Source organism: Mustelus asterias, chromosome 7 (genome assembly GCF_964213995.1).
Source record: "Mustelus asterias chromosome 7, sMusAst1.hap1.1, whole genome shotgun sequence".
Lineage (NCBI taxonomy): Eukaryota > Metazoa > Chordata > Chondrichthyes > Carcharhiniformes > Triakidae > Mustelus > Mustelus asterias.
The window spans coordinates 112810393-112826600 of record NC_135807.1 but is presented as its reverse complement, the minus strand read 5'-3'; the positions used below and the strand labels follow the sequence as shown (position 1 = coordinate 112826600).

At 43.6% G+C, this 16208-nt stretch overlaps 2 protein-coding genes across 3 annotated transcripts in view; both read left to right on the top strand.

Moving 5' to 3' along the window:
- LOC144495898 (frizzled-6-like) overlaps positions 1-16208 on the top strand; it is a 459271-nt gene that overhangs the window by 223335 nt on the left and 219728 nt on the right. The window lies entirely within an intron of this gene.
- Positions 1-16208, top strand: part of dcaf13 (ddb1 and cul4 associated factor 13) — a 100451-nt gene that overhangs the window by 77599 nt on the left and 6644 nt on the right. The window lies entirely within an intron of this gene.

The window sequence follows — 16208 nt, the reverse complement described above, 5'->3', positions numbered from 1 at the left end:
ACAGCCAGTTACCTATCCAATCGGCCAACTTTCCCTCTATCCCACACCTCCTCAATTTCATCATAAGCCGACCATGGGGGACCTTATCAAACGCCTTACTAAAATCCATGTATATGACATCAACTGCCCTACCTTCATCAACACACTTCGTTACCTCCTCAAAAAATTCTATCAAATTTGTGAGGCACGACTTGCCCTTCACGAATCCGTCCTGACTATCCCGGATTAATCCGCATCTTTCTAAATGGTCGTTAATCCCATCCCTAAGGACCTTTTCCATCAATTTACCAACCACCGAAGTAAGACTAACCGGTTTATAATTACCAGGGTCATTTCTATTCCCTTTCTTAAACAGAGGAACAACATTCGCCATTCTCCAGTCCTCTGGCACCATCCCCGTGGACAGCGAGGACCCAAAGATCAAAGCCAAAGGCTCTGCAATCTCATCCCTTGCCTCCCAAAGAATCCTAGGATACATTTCATCAGGCCCAGGGGACTTACCGACCTTCAGTTTATTCAAAACTGCCAGGACATCCTCCCTCCGAACATCTATTTCCTCCAGCCTATTAGCCTGTAACACCTTCTCTTCCTCAAAAACATGGCCCCTGTCCTTGGTGAACACTGAAGAAAAGTATTCATTCATCACCTCGCCTATCTCTACTGACTCCATACACAAGTTCCCACTGCTGTCCTTGACCAACCTCACCCTGGTCATTCTTTTATTCCTCACATAAGAATAAAAAGCCTTGGGGTTTTCCTTGATTCGACCCGCCAAGGACTTCTCACGTCCCCTCCTAGCTCTCCTAAGCCCCTTTTTCAGCTCATTCCTTGCTAACTTGTAACCCTCAATCGAGCCATCTGAACCTTGTTTCCTCATCCCTACATAAGCTTCCCTCTTCCTTTTCACAAGACATTCCACCTCTTTCATGAACCATGGTTCCCTCACTTGGCCATTTCCTCCCTGCCTGACAGGGACATACCTATCAAGGACACCCAATATTTGTTCCTTGAAAAAGTTCCACTTTTCATTAGTTCCTTTCCCTGACAGTTTCTGTTCCCAACTTATGCCCCCTAATTCTTGCCTTATCGCATCATAATTACCTCTTTCCCCCAATTGTAAACCTTGCCCTGCCGTACGGCCCTATCCCTCTCCATTGCAATAACAAAAGACACCGAATTGTGGTCACTATCTCCAAAGTGCTCTCCCACAACCAAATCTAACTCTTGGCCCGGTTCATTTCCCAGTACCAAATCCAATGTGGCCTCACCTCTTGTCGGCCTATCCACATATTGTGTCAGGAAACCCTCCTGCACACACTGCACAAAAATTGCCCCATCCGAACTATTTGACCTACAAAGGTGCCAATCAATATTTGGAAAGTTGAAGTCCCCCATGACAACTACCCTGTGACCCCCACACACATCCATAATCTGCTTAGCAATTTCTTCTTCCACATCTCTATTACTATTCGGGGGCCTATAGTAAACTCCTAACAACGTGACCGCTCCTTTCCTATTTCTAACCTCAGCCCATATTACCTCAGTGTGCAGATCCCCCTCGAAGTGCCTTTCCGCAGCCGTTAAACTATCCTTGATTAACAATGCCACTCCTCCACCTCTTTTACCAGCTTCCCTACACTTAGTGAAACATCTATACCCCGGAACGTCCAACAACCATTCCTGTCCTTGTTCTACCCACGTCTCCGTAATGGCCACAACATCGTAGTCCCAAGTACCAATCCACGCCCCAAGTTCATCTACCTTGTTCCGGATGCTCCTTGCATTGAAGTAGACACACTTCAACCCACCTTCCTGTCTACCGGTACCCACCCGTTGACGTGCAATTTTGCCTTGACTCCTTTGATTGTACCCATCACTTTCAGTGGTTCCCCCCGTATAGGTCCTCAGCCTTGCCGAAGTTTTGGTCAGGGCTAAGGGTTGGAGTCCTGTGTGTATTTTGTTAATCACTGTCTACCCTATGACCGATATGGCTGCACCTGTGTTGACATCCATTCAGTCTCACTGACAATTTGATGGGTTCTGATTTTGTCATCGTTATGCACAGTAGCTGTTCCTCGTCAGAGGTAGTGGGATCTTCCAGGTTGTGCATTATCCTGTCTCTTGGCCTATGTGTTCTTTTCGGCCATGTTGGTTTAGGAGATTTGCTTCTCCTCTGCGCATCCTGACACTGGCAACCATCGCAATGTTGTGTCAGGCGGGGCTCTACAGGATCTGCTGTCACTCTGGGCTTAACCTGACCTTGTCTAGGTGCGGTTCTATAGGCAGACTTGTGCTCCCTCGTATCCGAATCCTTCCAGAGGGCCACTATGTAGTGGCTTGCCCCCGTAGTGGTAGTCCCTAACCCAGTCTCCCTGGTGTTGGCGTCTACCTCCATCGGGATACCTTGGAGCTCATGCGCTCCGCTTGCCGCTTTTTCTAACGACAAGGCCAGCTGTTATGCCTGTTTACAGTCCAGCTGGGCCTCCGCCAAGAGGCGTTTCTGTTTGTCATATCTTTAATTCTGCACATCAGTCTGTCTCGGGAGCATCTCATTTAGTGTCCCCCGAATTCGCAAACCTCTGCCAGACGTCTTAGCCTTGTTAGGAAACTGGTGATTGACTTCCCCGCTTCTCTAAATGTGGAGTAAAAACGGTGTATCCACAGGATCAGGAGTGGCTTAGGATCATAATATTCTTGAACTAAGTTTGGCAACTCTTGGAAGGACTTTGTGTCGACTGCCTCCGGGAAAGTTAAACTGCGCATAATCGAAAAAGCTGCTAGTCCACACGCAGTCAGCAAAATAACCCTTTGCTTCTCATCTGAGGTTATGTCATTTGCCCTGAGGAAATACTTCATCCTTTCCACACATTGGGCCCAGTCCTCCAGTGTGGGGTCAAAAAGTCCAACTTCCCAAAAACAGCGGCATGTTTTCTCAACAATGGCTTACCCTCAATTGTGCAGTGATTCAGCAAGTTCCTTCAGGGCACTCCTTTTTCCTCATTACCACTGTAATAACTCCACGGAGGCAAAAGTCCTGTCACCAAGTTACTTTATTTACACCATACATCTGTACACAGCCAGCTCTCCAGTTGCTCCTTGCCGAATGCAGGCTGGGAGACTGACACACCTGCTTTTAAATAGGGAGCATGAGGCTTCCTGATTTAACCATCAAGTAGGACTCATCAGGTACCTCTTTTTGCGGAGAACTCAAGTAGTTCATACTCTAGCAAGCCAACCTCATTAGCCTGGCTGAAGTCATCACACTTGCCGAGTAGCAAAGAGCCTTGTTTGTTTTTCTTTCCCTTCACGCTTGAATACATCTTGATTGTGGTTAGGAAAAGAGAAAGTTAAACCTCAGAAAATATCCAACCTAACTGCAATGTATATAAACATGATTGACAAGTTGGACCAGATTATTAGTTGATTACACAACCTCTGCAGCCTATCCACAATGTTTACAAAACACTCGAGATGCATCATTGTAAAGCCAGGCTGGACTGGCACTATTAACGCCAGCGGGGAAACTCCAGAGTGCAAACAGGAGAATTCTTATCGCAAGTGGATGTGGCTGATCCAGTTAAGTTTCTGTAATTTTCATGTAAGCCTTCCCTGCTACCCTAAGGAACTCTGCAGTGTTAGTGTTTATGTTATTGGATGTGTAATCAACTAATAATCTGGAGACATGAATTCAAATTCCACCACAGTAATTGGGAAATTTAAATTCAATTCATGAAGTAATTTCTGGAATATTGAATAATGCTACTAATGATTACGATGAAACTACCAGGTTGTTATAAAACTTAGCTGGTTCATTATAGTCATTTAGAGAAGTAAATCTGGCATTCTTACTCTGTCTGAAGTATATGTGACTGCAAACTTGCAACCAAATGGTTAAGTGCCCTTCAAAATAGCTTAGCAAGCTACTCTGGTGTATTCAAGAAGGCAGCTCACCATCATGAGGACAATTATGGTTGGACAATAAATACTGGCCTTAATAACAGTATGCGAGTCCTTTCAATAAATTTGAGAAAAGGCTAATCTTTTATTACCTGAGATGCTTTATGCAAATATAAGTTGCTTAGAATCCCCCTCCCACCCAATAAAGCAATTGGTAAACTGATTAGTTAGGTTCCAGATTTATGAGATGGATTTTTTATTGCATTTATTTTTTAAACACCTGTCAAAGTACAGATTTTCCTGAATGAAATAAACATAGCCTTAAAGCCATAACTGATTGACTTACAAATTATTAAATGCAGTAGTTGTGTAAAAAAAACCCTTGCATAATCATCTCTTCAACATTCTGGCAGAGCTTCTGGCTTGATAATCTTATTATCTAGTGAACAACTCCCATTTGGTTGCCCATATTTTGAAGGCTTTCATAAATTACTTTATTGATGCTCTTTTTTTTTGTCTAGAGAAGCATTGCAGTTGTACGAGATCAGCAGCAATTTCCTCTTCTTAAATAAATTGAATTAAAGAAAATCATTGCTTTTAATTATAATAAAAGCTCTCACAATTTAGATTGTTCTGACAGTTTTAAGTAAAAAGAATGAGACAGGATTTATTAAGACAGAAGCAGCTATTTAAGCAGACTTAGAGAAATGAACTTGACTGGACGTAGCTTGATACAATTATTTAACTGATAATGGAGGTTGAAACTTCTCATTGATTGAGGTGTAAAAGTGAAAGCCGTGATTTAATTAGAGTAAAATGATTTGGTTTTTTTTTGTTTAGCAGGTTAAAAATGACCTCGATTACATTAAGCTGAATACCGTGCTATCTTTCTGCTGTTAGTCAGTAGTATATTAAGGACCACATTGGGGGAAATAATTGAAAGATGTTATTTGAAAATGAGTACAAGCCTGTCAGGATAAAAAAAACGAAGTGCTGAAAAAGCTCTGCAGATCTGTGGAGAGGAAACAGAGTTAACGTTTTGAGTCCAATATGATTTTTCTTCAGAACAAAATTAATTTCAGAAGAAGCCACATTGGACTCAAAATATTGATTCTGTCCTCTCTCCACAGATGCTATCAGATCTGTTCTAGCATTTTTTGTTTTAATTTCAGATTTTCAGCATCTGCGGTATTTTGCTTTCATTTTCCTGTCTCGTCATAGGGTAAGATTTTCTGGTTGTGGTAGAAAATTCAGCGGACCATTTTAAAGGTCTGTTGAACTTAGGCAGGAATTTCTGGCCTTGGGGTGCATGGCTGGAAAGTCCTGCACTTGGTTCTTTCATAACCACCCTTGTTCAAAATCGGGTGCAAGGATAAGCCATGCAACTATAGGGCCAATCAGTTTTACCTCTGTCACGGGGAAGCTATTAGGAACTATAATTCAGGACAAAATTAATAGTCACTTGGGCAAATGCAGATTAATTGAGGAAAGCCAGGTCCAATTGATATGGGCAATTTATTTTAATTAGCTTGCTAGAGTTTGTGATGCGGTAACATAGGGTATTTGAGGATAATGCAGTTGGTATAGTGTATAGATTTCCAAAAGGCATTTGATAAATCATGAAAGGCTTGTCAACAAAGTTAGAAGTCATGGAATACAAGGAACAATAGCAACATGGATACAAAATTGATGAGTGACTGGAAACAGAGTAGTGGTGAATGATTGGTTTTCAGCCTTGAGGAAGGTTTATGGTGGGGATTTCCAGGAATCCCTGTTAGGGCACCTACTCTTTTATATTAATGACCTCAACGTTAGTGTACAGGAGATGATGTCAAAACTTGTAGGTGACACCAAACTTGAAACAATGAACCGTGAAGAGGATAGGCTGATAAAATGGCAGACAAGTGGCAGATGAAATTTAACGTTGAAAAGTGTGAAGTGATTCATTTAGGTAGGCAGAATGGGAGAGAGCTAATATGAAGGGTGCACTTGTAAAGAGAGTGCAGGAACAGACAGACTTGTGGGTATATGCACAGGTCATTGAAGGTGGCAGGGAAGGTTGAAAGATAAGTTTTTTTTAAAAAAAGCATACAGGATTTATAAATAGGGGCATAGAGTACAAAAGCAAGGAAATTATTCTAAACCTGTATAAAATGCTGGTTCTGCCTCCTCTGGTGTATTGCATCCATTTTTGGACACCACACTTCAGGAAAGATATTGAGGCCTTGGAGGATGCAGAAAAAAAATCACCAGAATCGTCCCAGGGATGAGGAACTTCACTTAGATTGGAAAAGTTGGGATTGTTCTCCTTAGAAAAGGGAAGGTTGAGAGGGGATCTGATAGAGATGCTCTAAATCATGAGGACTCTGGACAGAGTTGATAGGAAGAAACCATTTCCATTGGTGGAAGGATTAAGAATCAGAGGATTTAAGGTGATTGGGAACAGAAGCCACAATTAAACCTTCTTCCACTACATTCTCGGTCAGTGTGTTCCTGATCCTAGCTGTGTAGAAAAAAGGTACATGGGAAAAATACTTTTACATAGCAAGTGGCAACAGTGGCACTGTGGTTGGCACCGCTGCCTCACAGCGCCAGGGACCCGGATTCAATTCCGGCCTTGGGTGACTGTGGAGTTTGCACATTCTCCCCATGTCTCCATGGGATTCCCCCGGGTGCTCCAGTTCCCTCCCACACTCCAAAGATGTTCAGGTTTGGTGGATTGGCCATGCTAAATTGGCCATTAGTGTCAGGGAATTAGCAGGATAAATGCATGGGGTTACGGGGATAGGGTCTTGATGAGATTGTTGTTGGTGCAGGCTCAATGGGCCAAATGACCACCACCTGCACTGTAGGGATTCTATAAATGGTCAGGATCTGGAACACACTGCCTGGGAGTGTAGTGGAAGCAGATTCAATTTAATTTCAAAAGATCATTATCTGAAGGGAAAAGATCTGAAAGGCAATGGCAAAAAGGTGAGCAAGTGCCACTAGGCAAATTGCCCGTGGAGAGTCGGCACAGACATGACGAGCTGTAACCATTCTATAATTCTATAATAGGTACTTGAGTCATCAACGTTTTATTGGCAAGAGAGCTTGGGCAAAACAGCTGAGTACAATTGAGTAGTGAATATTTCGTATCTGAGGCTGGTAAGAAAAGGTCATTTTCGTGCTGACTTTTCGAATCTAGCTAATATTTGAGCAGTTTCAGGCTGATTCCTAAAGTTTGATTGCCTGTGTAGTTCACCACAAATTGATTCTAAATTAAATACTTTGTTCAGAAGCCACAAAATGTTTAATGTTGGAAGCCCGCAAGCCCAAGTGGTAGGTCAGGAATATCTAAGTTTCAGACTCCAAGATTGTTATTGAGGTAGAGCAGCCTCACTCTCTGGATCTCGTTATGCTGCAATTGACCAATTGGTTGATGCCTGCAAATTTCCCAACATTGCTTTACCTCAAATAAAAACAGAAAATGTTGGAGACACTCAGCAGGTCGAAATAGCATTTGTAGAGAGAGAAAAACAGAGTTAATGGTCCTGATATTTTAATAGAATGGAACCCAACTAGTGTGAACTCAAGGTGGGGAGCCCAGGAGTACGGGATTAAATGAATTCATCATTTTTTAAAAATTCTTTCTCATCTGGTAGCCAGCCATGTTAACAGATTGGCTGCTATGGGCACGAAGACAAATGGCAGAAGTCCTTTGGGATATTCCCTGGCAATCAAGAAAGATTAGTGGGTTGGTCCAGCGACTGGAGATTGGGAGAGGGACGAGAAAGAGATATCATGTGTCAGTAGGCTCATAATACCAAGTTTACTGGGGTGGGGTAGTGGTGGCAGTGGTCAATTGCAGTAACGATCATGCTCTTCCTGACTCCCAAGTAGTGTTCTAAAAATCACTTAACTTTTTAATCTGACAGCCTCCATCTATGTTCAGAACTTCCTAAGCCATCACTGTCAGATCTAAGTATTATAGCGTACTGACCTGTCTCTCCAAGATGATATACAGACATGTCAATGCTGCAGTCTGGAGTCACGTTTCACAATTTTTAATACCTCCAACCTTCTGCCTCTAATGAAGGATTTAATATAGGCCCCACCATGATTTTTCGTCAGACTGGAATCTGGTACAAAATTAAGTAGCAGTTAGGAAAGTATGAAAGTCATCATAGACTTGTTTGACTAAAATTCAGTGAGATCTTTAAAGTAACAGAGAGAATACTGTAGTTTGTGTGTGTATGTGCTTTGCAAAGCCATTTAATCGACTTGTTAGCAAAATTAAAGCCCACGGAGTTAGATGGATCATGACAATATGGATACAAACTTAACCAGGAGACCAAAGGCATAAAACAATGGTGAATGGTTGACTGGAGGAAAGCATCTTGTAGTGTTCCCCAGTGGTTAGTAATGGGAGCACTGCTCTTTATATATATATATATATATATATATGATCTGCACTAGGATGTACACGGCATACAGTTTGCAGTTAATGTGAAATATGAAAATTCAGGTCGATAGTAACAGGCTGAAAGGAGAACATCCACACATTGGTGAAATTGGCAGACCCATAACAGATTAAATGTAATGTTGAAGTGACGAAATAGGTATGACATTTTATTGGAAGAATGAGGCAATATAAACTAAATTGTGTGCAGGCTCAGAGTGACCAAGACTTGTATATACACAAATCCCTGAAGGAGGCAGAACAAGTTGAGAAGGCTGTTTGAAAAACGTGGCTATATTAACAGAGGGAGAGTCAAAAGCTATTATAACATAGCAGTTTGGCCTCAGTTACAATACTGTGTACAATTCTATACACACATTAGGAAGGATATAAATGCTTTAGCGAGGGTGCAGAAGATATTTAATAAAATGGTACCAGGCAATGAAGGAAGTCGGTTATGTGGAGAGATTGGAGAAGCTAGAGTTCTCCTTAGATCAGACAAAGTTAAAGATGACTTGTGCTCAAAATCTTGACAGTTTAACTAAGTAAGAGAAACTGTTTCTAGTATGTTCCCACCTTGGGGAATAGTGCAAGGTACAAGGTTTATAAAAATAAACGTAACCCTGCCAGAACTAACTCAGAAATATGATTGGAGGAGCAACAAGCATTGGAGAGACAATCAGCGAGGAGCTCTTCCCCCATCATAGATTCTGTCAATCCCATGATCGCTGTCCCATCTCTTGCAGTCACAATTTCTTCCCTCCCACTCTTGTTGACCCTCCAGAGACAATCTATCATTGGAAGAGCAACAAGGGTGAGAGAGAGCCTGTGATTGGAGCAGCAGTGTGGGAAATTCCAGCTGGATGTGATCTTAGCCACGTGCCTCTCTCAGTAGCAGTCACTGGCGTTTGGTACAAGCCAGTGCTCAGTGATACAAGAGGCTGCAGTCCTGAGTCTGCTGGGTTCTGAACCCACAGGGCTCAAAGTCCTCTCCCCTGAGGAGGTGGCTCGCCCTTGCCCAGCAGTGCAGAACCAAGTACCGCTGGCCCAGGAAGACCTGTGGCCACCCACTGATTGGGTTAGCAACAGGGACCTGAGTCTGGGCTGGATGGAGAAATCCAAGTGGGGAGAGGGTGGCATAGAGGTAGGGGATGAGTAAGTGGGTCCGGGTGGGAAGGGCTGAGTGAGTGAGGTGGGTGGGAATGGAAGGAGGAAAGGATTGAGTGAGTGGGAATGGATGGGGCGCAAAGGCATGAGTGGGGTGCCAAGTGAGGATGGAGAGTATGAGTGGAGGGCTAAGTGAAGAGGAAGAGATTTGGGAAAAGGGGCTGCTGAGTGGATGCATGGTGGATAGGTGGGGTTGGGAAGCTATGTTTTAGGTTGGGGAGTAAAGTGCTAATTACAATGTGTGTGTGGTTAGTAGGAGGGTGGATTCACTCAGTCTTTCACCTTGGAATATGGAGAGCTTGTCTGAAACCTTTGAGTCTCTTTTTGTACAAGTATTTTGATCATATAAATATGAAAATCTCTGTAATTAATAATTAGGAACACGGCAATCTCTCACAGGAGTAGACCGTTCGGTCTTTCGAGCCTGCTCAGCCCACCGTTCAATAAGATCATGGCTGATCTGGTTATAGTCTCGACTCCACTTTCCCATCTGCTCCAATAACCCTTGTCAGTGAAAGATATATCCAACTCAGCTTTGAATAAACTTGGTAATACAGCCTCTTCTGCTTTCTGGGAAAGAGAATTCCACAGACCAATGACCCTCGGAAGAAAGATTTCTTCTTGTCTCTACCTTCAAAGATAGAGACCTCTTATTCTTAAACTTTGTTCCCTAGTTTTAGTCTCCCCCACGAGAGGAAACCTCCTCCTGGTATGCACCCGATCAAGTCCTATCAGGACCTTTTATGCTTCAGTAAGATCCCCCCTCATTCTTCTAAACTCCATTGGGCATAGGTCCAATCTGATAAAATGTTTTTCATAAGAAAAGCACTTTATCTCAGGACAGAATTGAGTGAACCTTCTCTGAACTGTTGTCACTTTTCAAATAAGGAGACCATATCTGTACACAATACTCTAGATGTGGTCTCAATAAGGCCGTTCCGCTTGCAATAAATAACAGCATTCCATTTGCTTTCCTAATCACTTACTGCACCTGCATACTAACTTTGCGATTCCTGTACCATGAGACCCAGAACCCTCTATACCACCACGTTTTGCCATCTCTTTCCACTTAAAGGTATGCTGTTTTTCTGTTCTTTATACTAAAGTGGGCAAGTCCGCATTTCCCATATTATACTCTTGTCAAATTTTTGCCCACTCACTTAACTTATCTATATCCCTTGACAGAGGTGGTACAGTGGTTAGCACTGCTGTCTCACAGTGCCAGGGATTTGGGTTCAGTTCCTGGCTTGGGTCACTGTCTGTGCAGAGTCTGCATGTTCTCCTGGTGTCTGCGTGGATTTCCTCTGGGTGCTCCGGTTTCTTCCCACAGTCTGAAAGACATGCTGGTTAGGTGCATTGCCATGCTAAATTCTCCCTCGGTGTACCCAAACAAGCGCCAGAGTTTGGCGACATGGGGATTTTCACAGTAACTTCATTGCAGTGTTAATGTGAGCCTATTTGTGACACTAATAAATAAACCTTACTTCACTCTACGGCTTATTTTTCTACCTATCTTGGTGTCATGAACAAATTTAGCTACCTTGCGTTCAGTCTCTTCATCCAAGTTATTGGTATAGATTGTAACTAATTGAGGTCACTGCACTGGTCTTTGTGGGACTCCCCTTGATATAGCTTGCCAAAAATGCTCAAAAAAGACCCATGTATCTATACTCTCTGCTTCCTGTTAGTGAACAAATCTTTTATCCATGCTAGTATTTTTCTCCTACATTGAGCTTTTTTTTGTGTAGTAACCTTTGATGTGGCACTTATCAAATGACCTTTCAAAATCTAAGTAAACCAAATCAACAGGTTCCTCTTTATCCTCCTTGCTTACTACTTCCTCAAAGATCTCCTAATAAATAAACACACTTTTCCTGTCACAAAATCATGGGCCCGATTTTACCAAAACTTTGCGCCCGTTTTCGGGCGCAAAATGGCAGTAAAGTTGGACGTCGGGCCTATGCCGCGATCTGCACCCGATTCCTAGCAGATCGCACTTTTACCAACGGCCGATTCGGGCGCCGTTCCGGTGCGCGCCCAAATCAGCCGGCGCGACGATTTAAATGCATTTGCATGCATTTAAATCAACTTAATGAAGCGCGCGCCCAACTTTACCATCAATTCCCCCTTTACCAGCATTCGGCCCAATTCGCATCCGTGCCTTTACCGAACTGATAAATAAAAGTCCAACTTGTACTTTTATTCGGCAGGGGAATCGCCGAGGCCCACCCTTTGCGGACACCCCCTCTAACCACCCCGGCAGAACCGCCCCCCCGGGATCGGACCCCTCTGGGAGGCAGGCCCCCCGGCAGAGCACACCCCTAACCTACCTCGATCGTGGTCTCCCTCCACCATTCTTCCCGCTCACCTTCAGTCCTTCAACAGCCTGCAGCACCTTCCTGGACACTGACTTCGAGCCACGGCTGGAGTGACCGGGCTTCACACAGGTCCGCTGGCGTCTGCCGGAGGGGGGTGGGGGGGCGGGCGGGCCCAGTTGGAACTCTGGTGGGGGGGGATAAGGAGAGGGGGCGGGCCCACATAGCCCTCGGTGGAGGGGGGGGGGGGGGGGTGTGACTGATCATCCCCTTGGTGGGGGGGGGGGGGGGGGGTGTGACAGATCATCCCCTGGGGGGGTGGGAAGGGAGGGGGTGTGACGGATCACCCCTGGGGGAGGAGGGGGTGTGATGGATCATCCCTTGGGGGGGGTGCGAGGAGAGGGGGTGTGACGGATTATCCCCTGTGGGGAGGGTTGTGACGGATCATTCACTGGTACACTACCAGCCACCGCCATCTCTCCCGCTCTCTCGCACCTGCAGGGAAGAGTAATCTGTGGCTGGCAGTGCACCAGTGATGGTGCCAGGAGGGATCGGCCGCAGACAGGCAGTGGAACCCCCCCGACCAGAGGATGAGACGTCACACCCCCCCTCTTTCTCTCTCCTCCTCCTCCTCCCAGGGAATCAGACATCACACCCCCTCTCCTCCCCACCCCACCCTGTCCCGTCTCCTCCCCCTGGGAATGAGACGTCTCACCCCATTTCTTCCCCCCCCCCCCCCCGCCCCCCAGGGAATGAGATGTCTCACCCCCCCCCCCGGGGATGATAAGTCTCCCCATCTCCCACCTCACCCTCCCCCTCTCTCTTTGCCCCCGCCTCCCCCTCCTCCTCCGACCAGAGGATGAATGGCAGAGAGGCTCTCTCCGCTCTCTGCTTTTTGTTTTGCGCCCGGGCGCGTTCTGTCAGATTCTTTGGCGCGCCGACAGATGCAAATGCGCTAGGCCCCGCCCACTAGACCCACGCCAAAAAAGGCATATGGGGGCGCTGGAGCGCGGCTGCCGGGCGCAGGTCTGATTTACGGCCGCACCCAGCACTTAGTCCCGATTTGGTAAAATCGGCCCCCATGTTGACTCTGCCTTATTCTAATTTTCTAATTGCAATTGTTTCATTGTGATACAACTGTAATCATTATATCCTCAATATTATGATGCTATTTGAGTGCTATTTGGTTTATGCTGGTGTCTGGGGTCAAGTTAATTTTCAAGTGTTTCTTTTTTATGTATCCATTCATGGGATGTGGATGTCGCTGTTAAAGAAAGCATTTATTGCCCTATTTGTCCTTGAGACAGTGGTGGTGAATTATAATGGGATTGTATTGTGAAGCACTACCTTAATCTTTTGCTTTGCTTCACATGTGCATGTATACATTATCCAGGTCATGTTCCGTATGTATGGGCTTTATCCTATATTATGTGCACTGATTGCATTGAATGCTGAGATGCTAAGGCCACTTTGGTGATTTGATGCTATTGGTCCACATTCTTGTTGGTAATTGGTTATCAAAAGGGGAAACTAATGTTTCTGCCCACTTGAAATCTAATAGTCCCACCTATTTGAAGTGGCTTAGCAGTATTTGCATTTCATTACAGATCATAAACCTTGCATAATTCCTTGTCACAAATTTTCAGACCTTTTTGTTTTCACCCATTCATTTTAAAATCCTTCTATGCTTGGCCACTCTCTTCCCAGGACTTTTGAGATCTAACAATTGATGAGTAAGTACAGAGACACTGAAGGTGGGCCTTTGTAGGATAGGTCCGATGATTAAGGTGGAGAGCAGGAGTCAGCTAAGGGATCATAGAAATCATAGAAACCCTACAGTACAGAAGGAGGCCATTCGGCCCATCGAGTCTGCACCGACCACAATCCCACCCAGGCCCTACTCTCATATCCCTACATATTTTACCCACTAATCCCTCTAACCTACGCATCTCGGGACACTAAAGGCAATTTTTAGCATGGCCAATCAACCTAACCCACACATCTTTGGACTGTGGGAGGAAACCGGAGCACCCGGAGGAAACCCACGCAGACACTAGGAGAATGTGCAAACTCCACACAGACAGTGACCCAAGCCGGGAATCGAACCCAGGTCCCTGGAGCTGTGAAGCAACAGTGCTAACCACTGTGCTACCGTGCCGCCCCTAATATACAAAAGGGGATTGTATACAAAAAAATTGTATACAAAAAAATTGTGTACAAAAGGGGATTGTAGTAGAACAATAAAGAACTAAAGATGGGTCCAGAGGAGGAGCAAATGGTTACTGCAGAATCATGACCTGGGGCAGTGTTTATGAAATTAAGTTGTAGAACTCATTGGAATGCTGCAAGGTGTCTAATCACACAGGTGCTGTTGCTCAAACCTAGGTTGACCTCCATTGGATCTATGTGGGAGGTTGAGGTTGGAGAGGTCTGAATGGAATGCAAAGTTTCAAGTGACTGAAAAGTCAGGGTCACAATTGTAGATTGAATGGAGGTGTTGAGCAAAATGATCTGTCACCCAATCTGCTTTTGATTTCCCCAATATAGCGAGACAGTATTTTCAGCAAAGAATGTAGAATAATAAGTTGAATGAAGTACAAGTAAATCACCTTTTTATTTGGGAGTAATGCTTGGGCCTCTGGATGGTGGGAAGGGAGAAGGTGAAAGGGCAGGTGTTGCATCTCCATTCTTATTTGAGAAAATGGCAAAGTGTCATGAGGATTTGCCTTTGGATTACTGAATCGGAGACAAACAGATGTTTTTGGTGGTACTGTGCTGGGAAACGGCAGAGGATAATACATATAGAGGCTGGAGAGGTTCTGGGAGGGAACTCTGGGTGAGGGAAGAAGTTTGGCATTAGGATGGGCAAGCTAGGAGTCATTTCAGTCACAGCAGAGAGGAATTGGTGATGAAGAAAAAGGAAGATTTATTGGACACACAAGTTTAGAAGTTTGCATTGAAAGAACAGATGCAACAAAGAGGGGAGAAGATGAAATACAGTCCTCCTAGGAAGTGGTATTGGAGTTGGTGGGCTTATAGCTATCAGTAGACAGCCTATCCCAGAAACTGAGGTAGAGAAATAAGGGAAGAATCAGAGATCAACCATGCGAAAGGAGAGATATAAATTGGAAGCCAAGTTGCTAACATTGTGTTTTGTGACAAGAGCAGGACACACTTATCAATGTACCAGGATAAGAGGTGAGGGAGGGGAATGGAGGTCATGGAGTGGACTGAAAAAGAGAGTGCACCATACATCGTCCAAAAAGATATGAGTTCATATACCAGCATGTTTCATTTGGAGGAAATGAGGAGTTTTTTTTAAAAGTTACACAAGAACATGTTCATTTAGGCAGAGGATGGTGGTGGTGGATGGGCACTGGGTGGGCCTCTCGAGCACGATATGCAGGCTATAGTTATTCAAACAGCCTGAATACTACTTAGCCATTTAATTCATTCTAAAGTTTAATAAACTGATATATGCTTGGAACATTTCTACAGAATTAAGAATTACAAATCTTTTCAAAATTTTAGTTCAAAAAACTTAATAGAACACTTTGAGCTGAAATGTTGTTCACCTGGTCTGGAGAGTGTTTGTTCATGAAGACATTCAAAATGTTTACATAATCAGCTATTTCCTCAGGCTACCCATGTTAACAGTCTTTCACAAGTGAACTACTAGACTTCACATATTCAATATTTCCTTTAGACTCTTCTGAAGTTCAAATTATAAATTTTAACTGTGTAAACATAACCGTTTCTATGTTGCCTACTTAGGTCGTAATTCATTTTGTCAATACGCTTTTTAAGATTTCTCACACTTGACTGAAATTCCAAATGGTCCTTTTAAACATTCTTTATAAAACTGAAGATTATTTGTCGTTCATTGTTTACTGATTTGTTTAAGTCATTTTAGTAGTTTGGGTTCTTAAAGCATAATCTCAAAGTATTGTCCTGCACATCACATTTTTAACTTTTTTTTTACATAAATGTTGCTGCAAAAAGGCAAGAGACAATGCTATAAATTTTATTTTAAAATGATCCCTTGTATTCACACAATTAAATGCCATTAATATTTAACTTTGATTAGACATTCTTACAATCAAAAGACTTCAGATTGTGTTCCTTTTCTTTGGTTTAGTTTGTATTCCAGTTTTTCTGTTAAGATTTGTTTTTACTGCTTTTAATCCAAAACTCTGCTACCATGAAGGAAATGTTTATAATTTGAACTATGTTTCCGAAGTTCTAAATAATTAATATTGTGTGGCATTACAAGAAATATTAATGCTGATGAATATTAGTCATTAAAAAATGGAAATAAGAATTATCAGTGGCACTGAAGAGACATGAAGTTTGAAAATCCAAAACTGAAAATTAATTGCATTCTGTGC